This window comes from Camellia sinensis, chromosome 5 (assembly GCF_055761805.1).
Source record: "Camellia sinensis isolate YWXY chromosome 5, ASM5576180v1, whole genome shotgun sequence".
Taxonomy (NCBI): domain Eukaryota; kingdom Viridiplantae; phylum Streptophyta; class Magnoliopsida; order Ericales; family Theaceae; genus Camellia; species Camellia sinensis.
The window spans coordinates 62,987,013-62,997,877 of record NC_138965.1 but is presented as its reverse complement, the minus strand read 5'-3'; the positions used below and the strand labels follow the sequence as shown (position 1 = coordinate 62,997,877).

At 34.1% G+C, this 10,865-nt stretch overlaps 1 pseudogene; it reads right to left on the bottom strand.

Annotated features, from left to right (window-relative positions):
* Positions 1-845: 845 nt before the first annotated feature.
* LOC114273285 (patatin-like protein 2) lies at positions 846-9,723 on the bottom strand (annotated as a pseudogene).
* Positions 9,724-10,865: the final 1,142 nt, after the last annotated feature.

The window sequence follows — 10,865 nt, the reverse complement described above, 5'->3', positions numbered from 1 at the left end:
AAAACCACTATTCCTTCCTATCATGAAGCCTCAAAGAGAAAAGTAGACACATGCCAAGTCTTATCAACATATCATGGATTGATACGTGATAATTCTCGGAACGATGGACTCGGCAGAACGTTCGGCCAAATCCAACCAGCTCTAAACATTTTCTTTATGTCGGTTTCATTGATTTTAGGCCAATTTTGTTAGTCTTTGCCATTCTTTAATCAATTTGTCCAAAGTGATGGTTAAGTCCACTAAATGAGAAGAAACGTCAAACGAGAAGTGATCCTAAGCATGAAAGAGAGCCTATGCCTTGACGATCAACCTCCTTAGAGATTAAGCCATTGGCAATGTCACCTTCAAAGGATTAGGCACGAAGCTAATGCTTGCACTGATTGTTTGGCCAAACAAGCTAGATACCATGTGACTCCTAGACAAGTTCTTCGAGCTCCTCCAACCTCTATTATTCCCTTGTTAGATTTAGACCGGTAGGGACTTGGATCTCTTTGCCTAATTTCTTTGTAATTCTTTTTCTTTTGGGGCCTCGGCTCCCATTTTATAACCAAAAAAAAAAGAGTAGTTGCTTAAGCCAAAATGGTCATGCTATGCAATATATAATTAAGAAATACTTACTCATACTTCACTTTTAAAATACAAGATGAATTGTGAAAAGTAACATATAAATATCAATTCTCTATGTTAAGGGCAAGTTGGGCAATTGACTTTTAAATAATTTTTAGTGAAAATGCTGGGAGCTCACATTTTACCCTCGAGCGACAATTCTTTCGCTCGAGTGATCTTGCCTGCAACTTGCGAGATACTGGGAGCAACAATTCTCTACTCGAGCGACAATTATACCTTCAGAGAGCGTCTTCATTAATCTCTTCATCATAAGGCTCTATGAGACTAGTCTCCAGATTTACTCTGGAAACTGGCTTTTTTAGTAATCTTTCACCAACTTTAACAAGATCTTCTAAATTTTTCTTTGTCGTTATATCAACAGAAGATACATCCCCAGTTAATGTGTCATCCTGCATTTTGATTCAATTGTGTCCATGTCAATGAGCATGGTTAAGAAGAACAACTTTTCAGAATTGTTATTGTATATCACTAATCAATTTCATCAGATTTTTTCATTTTATGTGGATTCACATAACAAATAATATACATATATGATTTATCATATTTTTTTTAAAAGAAAAAGAAAAAGAAAGAAGTAATATTCTATACTCAAAAGAATATGTAGAAATTGAAACGTGTATGTGATAATCATTTTGAATATGACCCATATCATACTAATTAAGCGTAAATAATTTCAAAATATTGACACTATATTTTTTGGGTTTAAATATAATGATGAGTCTTACTATTATCTAGATATATATATACACATATTGCTTGTCAATTTGTAGAACGATGATAAAATCAGTAAAAATCATCATGCGACATAAATCATTTTTCATTTTCTTATCTTTGTTGATGAGTGAAAAATTATTTAGTGCCATCAACGGTATTACTGACGTGATAAATGTGCCGAACACATTTGCACCATTCATTTGTATGGATCCCACTCAAACAAACAAATGATTCAAATATATTTGTGGTAATACAGTAAGCGACACCAAAAGGTTTTTTTTTGTTTTATTATCAATTTTTTCCCCTTTTTACCTGAATTCGTAGATAATTTTTTTCAGACCGGAGGTCTTGAAAAACCACACTAAGGTGGAAGTCGACCATATCAGAACTGGCTTGAGTAAACACATCTATTAAAGGGGTAGAACTACCATTTGTTAACCATCCCATCAAACCCCATTTAGCTGCTCCAATTGCACTGTATTTCTGCCCAGCTTTTTGTGTCCCCAGTCCCTAATGATATTACTAGAAGCCGACCATAGTCCATTTGTTTTATAGCAAAATATTCTGCACTTTTCCTCATGATTTGCTTCGTTACCTCTACTATAGCAATCAATGTTGGGTATACCTCCCTATTGGAGTGTGGACCCAATTGGTTTGTTAAAGAATTTTAATTTGACTTGATTTAGGTATAATATATTTTTATATATTATATTTGAGGAAACCCAATTCAATTTGGATACAATTAGGGTTTGATTACAAAACCCTAAATTCACAATATATATTGTTTTTGTTTGCCCCAGAGGAGAGGTGTGTGCGGCGGCTTACATTACTTTGGTAACAGTGCCGAAGATTGGTATATTGGTTCAATTTCGGTTTTTTTGAAGCTCAGTTTTTGGGGCATCTTCGGTTGGTGTTTGGTTCGTTATTTTTGGTCTTCTACAACTCTGTTTCAGAAGATTTTGATTCATTTATTTGGTGAGGTCTTTCCTCTTTGTTTATTTGTGATTATTTGGAATTCAACTAAGAGTGGTTTTGTGAGACCATTAGTGTCTCGTTTGTAATCGTTTGGAACTTATTTGGTTGATAGTGGAATCGGATTTTGATCCCGTGGACGTACCTCACATTGAGGGAACCACGTAAAAATTCTTGTGTTGTTTTTGATTTAATTTTTCCGCATTAGTTTTTATTCCTATTGATTGATTTACTTGTGGGGAATCACATATTTTCCCTAACATCTGATATCAGAGCTTACGGTTTATTTGGGTTTATTTATTTGTGTAAATCAATGGAGGGGAATGTGGGTCGTATGTCTAGCTTCAATGGAAGTAATTGGGTAACTTGGAAAACTAAAATGGAGGACCTATTATTTTGTAAAGATTTGTATGGACCCATTGAGGGTGATAGTGGCAAACCCGAGGGTATGAAAGATGATGAATGAAATAGGCTTAATCGAAAAGCCGTTGGTGTTATCCGTCAATGGATTGATGATAGTGTGTTTCATCATGTTGCTACTAGAACTTCAGCACATGATTTATGGAAAAAATTAGAGAGCCTTTATGATAGAAAATCAGCCACAAATAAAGCTTTTCTGTTTCGTAAGTTGGTTAATTTAAAATATAAAGAGGGCAACCCTATTCCGGAACATCTGAATGAAATAAAGAGCATTGTTAACCAACTTGCTTCTATGAAAATTGTTTTTGATGATGAGTTGCAGGCTTTGATGCTACTTAGTTCTTTGCCCGAAAGTTGGGAGACTTTGGTTGTGACGGTTAGTAATTCGGCACCTGATGGAGTTGTCACAATGGGCCAAGTCACTAGTAGCCTGTTGAATGAAGAAACTAGAAGAAAATCAGCGGGTTCCTCTCATTCGGAAGCATTCGTTGTGAGAGGCCGAAGCAAAACAAGGGAGAGGAGTAAGACTCCTCATGGTCGTGATCAAAGCTGTGACAAATCGAAAGATGGTTCTTTTTCAAAGAAAAACATTGAGTGCCATTATTGCCATGAGAAAGGGTACATGAAGTGGGAATGCCGAAAGCTCAAGAATAAGGAGAAAAAGCGTGACAAAAGTGTGGACAAGAACCAAGAAGACACAACGGCAGTTACTACCAATGGTGATCTCATGGTCGTTTGTGAAGATGATTGAATCAATTTTGTGGGCCAAGAGAGCAATTGGGTGATTGATTCCGGTGCTTCTTTTCATGTGACTTCTCGAGTTGATTTCTTCACTACCTACACCGAAGGAGATTATGGTTTTGTTCAAATGGGTAATGAAGGTTTGTCCAAGATTATCGGCATGGGTGATGTTTGCTTGGAAACAAATTTGGGCTGCAAGTTGTTGCTTAAAGATGTGAGGCATGTTCCCGACATTCGCCTCAATTTGATCTCTACCGGGAAGCTAGATGATGAAGGCTACAACAACAAATTTGGTGATGGAATATGGAAGCTCACAAAGGGTTCCTTGGTGGTGGCTAAGTGTAAGAAGACTTATATACTTTATTCGATGCAAGGAAAAATTTGTAAAGGTGTTGTCAATGCACTTCAAGATGATACTTCTACCGAATTGTGGCACAAGCGGCTTGGCCACATGAGTGAAAAGGGGCTGCAAGTTTTGTTCAAGAAAGAGCTTCTACTCGGTTTGAAAGGTACACATCTTAAAACTTGTGTTCATTGTTTGGCAGGTAAACAACATAGAGTTTCTTTTCAGAAAAATGTTGCTTCTAAAAAAGAAAATGTTTTGGAGTTGATTCATTCGGATGTTTGTGGTCCTTTAAAAGTTAGAACACATAGTGGTGCACTTTATTTTGTTACTTTCATTGATAATTATTCAAGGAAAGTTTGGGCTTTTCTACTAAAAATTAAAGATCAAGTTCTAGAAATATTTAAGCATTTTCAGGCCATGGTTGAAAGAGAAATAGGGCAGAAATTAAAGTGCATCCGATCAGACAATGGTGGTGAATACATTGGGCCATTTGATGAGTATTGTCGCAGCCAAGGTATTCGGCATCAAAAGACAGTTAAGAAGACTCCTCAACAAAATGGAGTTGCCGAGAGGATGAACCGCACCATTGTGGAAAGAACACGGTGTTTGCTTTCACAAGCTAAATTGCCAAGATCCTTTTGGGGTGAGGCATTGAAGACAGCGGTTGACGTAATCAATTTTTCTCCTTCCTATCCTTTGAATGGTGATGTTCCTGAAAGAATTTGGACAGGCAAAGATGTGTCTTATGAGCACTTGAGAGTGTTTGGTTGCCGAGTTTTTGTTCACATTCCAAAGGATGAGAGGTCCAAGCTTGATAGTAAGTCAAGACAATGCATTTTTCTTGGCTATGGGCGTGATGAATTCAGGTATAGATTGTGGGATCCGGTCGACAAGAAAGTTATTCGAAGCCGTGATGTTGTGTTTCTTGAAGACCAAACAATTGAAGACTTTGGCAAAGGTGATCAACCGGAGCCAAAAACTAGTGATCTCATTGATATAGATCCATCTTCTTCATCTTCAGTTCATGATGAAAATGGGGGAGATGTATAGCCACCTATTGAAGATGTGGAGGATGATGCTAATCCTAATGAAGTTGAGCCAGAAATTGAGGAAGAACATCCAACTCAAGAACCGCCACCACAACTTGAGTTAAGAAAATCTACAAGGGACCGGCAACCTTCAAGAAAGTATCCTCCCAATGAGTTTGTGTTGATTTCTGGTCAAGGGGAGCCTGAGAGCTACCAAGAAGCAGTTGAGCATGCAAAGAAAGATGATTGGAAAAAAGCCATGGACGAGGAGATGAATTCCTTGCTTGAAAACCAGACTTATGATTTAGTGAAGTTGCCTAAAGGGAGGAAAATTCTGAAAAATAAGTGGGTCTTCAAATTGAAGAATGATGGCAAGAATCTGAGGTACAAAGCACGTCTTATTGTGAAAGGCTTTGGGCAAAAGAAAGGTATTGATTTTGACGAGATTTTCTCGCCGGTTGTGAAGATGTCTTCTATTCGGGTTGTACTTGGCATGGCTGCAAGTATGAACCTTGAAGTTGAGCAACTTGATGTGAAGACCGCATTTCTTCATGGTGACCTTGAAGAAGAAATTTACATGGAGCAACCGGAAAGTTTTGTAGAGAAAGGGAAAGAGAAATTTGTTTGCAAATTGAAGAAAAGTTTGTATGGTCTCAAGCAAGCCCCGCGGCAATGGTATAAAAAATTTGACTATTTCATGATGAATAATGGTTTTTCTAAAACCACTTCGGACCATTGTGTGTTTGTGAAAATTTTTTCGAATGGTAAATTTATTATTCTTTTGCTCTATGTTGATGACATGTTAATTGTGGGTCAAGATTCTACCATGATTAACAAGTTGAAGTTAGAATTGAGTAAATCTTTTGCTATGAAAGATTTGGGGCCGGCAAAGCAAATACTTGGTATGAAAATTGTTCGTGATCGCAAAGAGGGGCTGATTTGGTTGTCTCAAGAAAGCTACATTGAGAAAGTTCTTGAGAGGTTCAACATGAATAAAGCAAAGCCGGTTGGTTGTCCACTTGCGGGTCACTTCAAGCTTAGTTCGAATCAATGTCCTACAAGTGAAAAAGACAAGGAAGAGATGCTGAAAGTTCCTTATGCTTCAGCAGTTGGTTCTTTGATGTACGCCATGGTTTGTACAAGGCCGGATATTGCTCATGCCGTTGGTGTGGTGAGTCGTTTTTTTTTCTAATCCGGGTAAAGAACATTGGGCAGCGGTAAAATGGATTTTAAGGTATCTTCGATGGACTTCGAAGGTGTGTTTGTGTTTTGGGGATGGTAAACCGATGCTTGATGGGTTCACAGATTCTGACATGGCTGGTGATGTTGATTCTAGGAAATCTACTTCGGGATATTTGATGACTTTTGCAGGGGGAGCTGTGGCATGGCAATCTAAATTACAAAAATGTGTTGCTCTCTCAACTACCGAAGCTGAATTTATTGCTATTACAGAAGTTTGCAAAGAAGAGTTATGGTTGAAGAAATTTTTGCAAGAGTTGGGTTTGAAGCAAGAAAAGTATGTGCTTTATTGTGATAGTCAAAGTGCTATTCACTTGAGTAAAAATTCTACTTTTCATTCGAGATCGAAACACATTGATGTGAGATACCATTGGATTCGTGATGTGTTAGATTCGAAATTGTTACAACTCGAAAAGGTTCACACAGATGATAATATTTCAGATATGTTGACAAAGACTTTGTCGAGGGACAAACATTTGAAGTGTCGAACTTTAGCGGGTATGGTTGATGTCTCCACCTAAGTCGGTAGGGGAAGAATTGTTGGGTATACCTCCTTATTGGAGTGTGGGATCCAATTGGTTTGTTAAAGAATTTTAATTTGACTTGATTTAGGTATAATATATTTTTATATATTATATTTGAGGAAACCCAATTCAATTTGGATACAATTAGGGTTTGATTACAAAACCCTAGATTCACAATATATATATTATTTTTGTTTGCCCCAGAGGAGAGGTGTGTGCGGCGGCTTACATTACTTCGGTAATAGTGCCGAAGATTGGTATATTGGTTCAATTTCGGTTTTTTTGAACATCAGTTTTTGGGGCATCTTCGGTTGGTGTTTGGTTCGTTATTTTTGGTCTTCTACAACTCTGTTTCAGAAGATTTTGATTCATTTATTTGGTGAGGTTTTTCCTCTTTGTTTATTTGTGATTATTTGGAATTCACCTAAGAATGGTTTTGTGAGACCATTAGTGTCTTGTTTGTAATCGTTTGGAACTTATTTGGTTGATAGTGGAATCGGATTTCGATCCGGTGGACGTACCTCACATTGAGGGAACCACGTAAAAATTCTTGTGTTGTTTTTGATTTAATTTTTCCGCATTAGTTTTTATTCCCATTGATTGATTTACTTGTGGGGAATCACATATTTTCCCTAACAATCAAAGTCTGAAACATAAAATTACTTACATAAGTGGAAATGCTCAAAGAAAATAAATAGATAAGAGTTGAAAGTTATTGTTAATCAAATTTGATAAATACTGGATTATTTGCTGCCATGCCGCTATCAATTAGGTTAAATTTTCTCACAGTTCCAGTGGGGTCTTTGGTTTCGAAAGAATGGGCTGGAAAGCCGAGGTTGCAATGCATATACCTGAGAGTAAGGCATCCAAGGTTGGCTTATAGTTCACCTAAACCATGAAATATAAATTTTATGATAAGAAATTAGGACACGGGATTCTCAGTCTCAAATTTCTATGTCCTCTTATCTTAAATTCTCATATTTCACATCTCAAATATTCATAATTGTTGGATTATGTCTCGAAATTCTTACACATACATTCATATTCTCACATAATTCAATGATTGTAGTGTTTTGAGATAAAGAATAGAAAAAATTAAGGAAAAATTACACTGGTAATTCCTATAGTTTGTCGCTGGTGTCATTTTAGTTCATAAAATTTTAATTGGATCAATTTTGACTTTTAATTTTAAATTTTGCTTCAATTTAGTCCAACTAATAATGTCGTTAAAGTTTGACAAAAAAATTTCATTGAATTGGTTGAAATTAAATCACTAAGTTGATCAAGTTTATAATTTTGTTTCTAAAAATATGACGTGTAGCTCATGTGTGCATTTGCAATAAAAAAATACTAGCAATTGGACCAATTTGAGATAAAATTAAAAGCTTACTCAAAATTGAAATTAGAATGATCAAAATGACATAAGAATCAAAGTATAGAGACTAACAGTGTAATTTATCCAAGAATTAATGATAGAGAATCCTTGGCCAATAATCAGCACTATGTTTAATCCAAACAATCATTTTGAATTTCAGTATCAAAATTCTCATAGTTATAAACAATTGATGATATACCTCATAGGTGGAAAAAATGGTTGGTTGGAGGGTCTTAATGTCGAAAGTTGGAATTGCAAATATTAGTCAATGTCTGATGTAATTTTGTCTCCCCAAGCTTTTCCTTAACTACTTCACAGAGATTTTCCTTAACTACTTCACAGAGATTCTTTCCATCATATTTTGGTTCTAATAAGGCTTTGATTGCCTTTGTAGCCTGAAGAAATAGAGAGCTGTTTGTTTTAAAGTTTTAACATGTTAATACTCCCACTGCATAGTATCATCATCATTGAATGGAAAAAGAAAAGAATCCACAAAAATAATTTTTATAACTAATATTGGTATGTGTTTTAATTTGAAATAACAGGATAAAAACTGCTATATATAATATTTTGTATGAAAAATTTATACGAAAATTCTTAATTGTTTGCAATTATTACCTCTTTTGTGGGATTATTTTGGGACAATTGACAAGGTAAAAGTCTTTAATATCTTTAGCTGCAAACACCGAGCGATTATTTTCGTTTGGAGCAGTTAACATAGTAGTCACAAGACCGCCAGTGCTTGTTCCTGCAATCATATCAAAATAGTCCACAATTCTTACATCCTCACCATCCAGCTTCTACATCATGACCAAACCATTTTGGAGTTATTAGCACATGAAAGATTATAACCACCACTAACATCTTAAAAAAGAAAAATAGTATTTATCACAATAAATTTCACCATCATTTTCCTCTTTTATGTACATTAACACAATAATTATTATAGGTACATACTAGTGGGGATTTAGATACTAAAACACTTGAATAGAAAATTAACTTGCACAAAATATACCTAGTAAAATCATGAAATCAATAAACAAAAAAAATATTAGTATATTAAGTCACTTTGGATTACCGATAAATATACTGATGCGAATTCACTGATTTAGTATTGAACTGATTAAATTTGCATGCTAGAAAATGTATTTTTGGAAAACTATTACTCAGTGAATTCTGTAAAAATTAATTACTGATCGGTGATAAAGTTTATCACTTCATACTTTAATAATTATAAATTTTATCATTAATTTGTAAATATTTTTCTAAATATACACTGACATGTAAATTCCTCTAAAATTTTTCATTCAATCATTATTTTCTCTCCTATCAACCATGATATGCATGCAAAGAAAAATATTTTAAAAATTGTCTAAAATTTAAATTTGTGCAATATATTTGAACGTTAGTGGGGATATATGGATCATACCACGAATGAACATACATTTCAATTACATATATTTGGACACACATTGTGTGTGCGCCCACTGCTAATAATATATATATATATATATAATGTAACATTGCAACTCTCATAGTTCATACCATATGTACACTACCTTTAAAAAAAAAAAATTTAAAAAGAGTTAATACCTGAAACTGGGATTCAAGGTAAGTGAGGATAGTGGCAGGAATGATTCCTCAAATGCCATTTCCATCAATGCTAAGAATGGTTATCAAGTTCCCATAAGTTGGGGCCTGGATTTGACCTGGAGATTGTGCGACTACCGCCTTCATTTTCAAAATTGACTTTATAAAACAGAATAATGTTTTTGTATTTATTTTGCACAATGATCAAATGATTGGATTAGGAATATATAAGAGGAGCTCTTTGAAGAGAGAAAAGGATGATCTCCAATGATTGCCAACATATGTCTTTGTACAATGTAAATCAATATGTTAATTTTAAATCCTCGGTGGCTAAAATATGATAGGTACTTAATAAATGAAAACAATCTTTAGTAAAACCTTAATTTTGTTTTATTAGCAAGTCAATCTAAAAGTGAAAATGGTGCGTTACATACATATTTCAGATTTTGAGTTGTCTAAGTCCTTTTTTTGGTTTAATAATAGCAAGAATTGAATTCAAGTTTGAAAATTCAAGCTCAGCTTGCATTGAATTAAAAAGGCAGACCTATTATATCATTTAATTTATTATTATTATTATTAAATTACATGGTAAGATATTATTTAATCAATTTTTTCATCATTATGTCCAAATAAGGAAATGAATCATAAATATCCATGTAAGATATGATATAAAACGTTGATAAAAAATCTGTGATATACACATTTCTCTTTAACAAAAATTATTAATCACTATAACAAATTAATGTTTTAAAAGCAAAAAATTAAAGATAAAATCAAATTTTAAGAATGAAATATCTTCGTTGTCAAAAAAATTATTGTTGTCTTTTCAGTGACGAACTTTGTCGTTTAGTAATGAATTACTATCTTAGGACCAAAATTATTATCTAAAAAAAGCAAATCTATTGGCATGTAATTTGTCATTTATTATTTATGTTTTTAAGATTTTGTTGCTAAAAATCATTTTTGAGATTGCCTACATATGCCTTTGTACAATGTATATCAATATGTTAATTTTAAATCCTCGGTGGCTAAAATATGATAGGTACTTAATAAATGAAAACAATCTTTAGTAAAACCTTAATTTTGTTTTACTAGCAAGTCAATCTAAAAGTGATAATGGAGCGTTACATATATATTTCAGATCTTGAGTTGTCCAAGTCTTTTTTTTTTGGTTTAATAATAGCAAGAATTGAATTTGTGTTTGAAAATTCAAGCTCAGCTTAAATTGAATTAAAAAGGCAGACCTATTATATCATTTAATTTATTATTATTATTATTATTGTTAAATT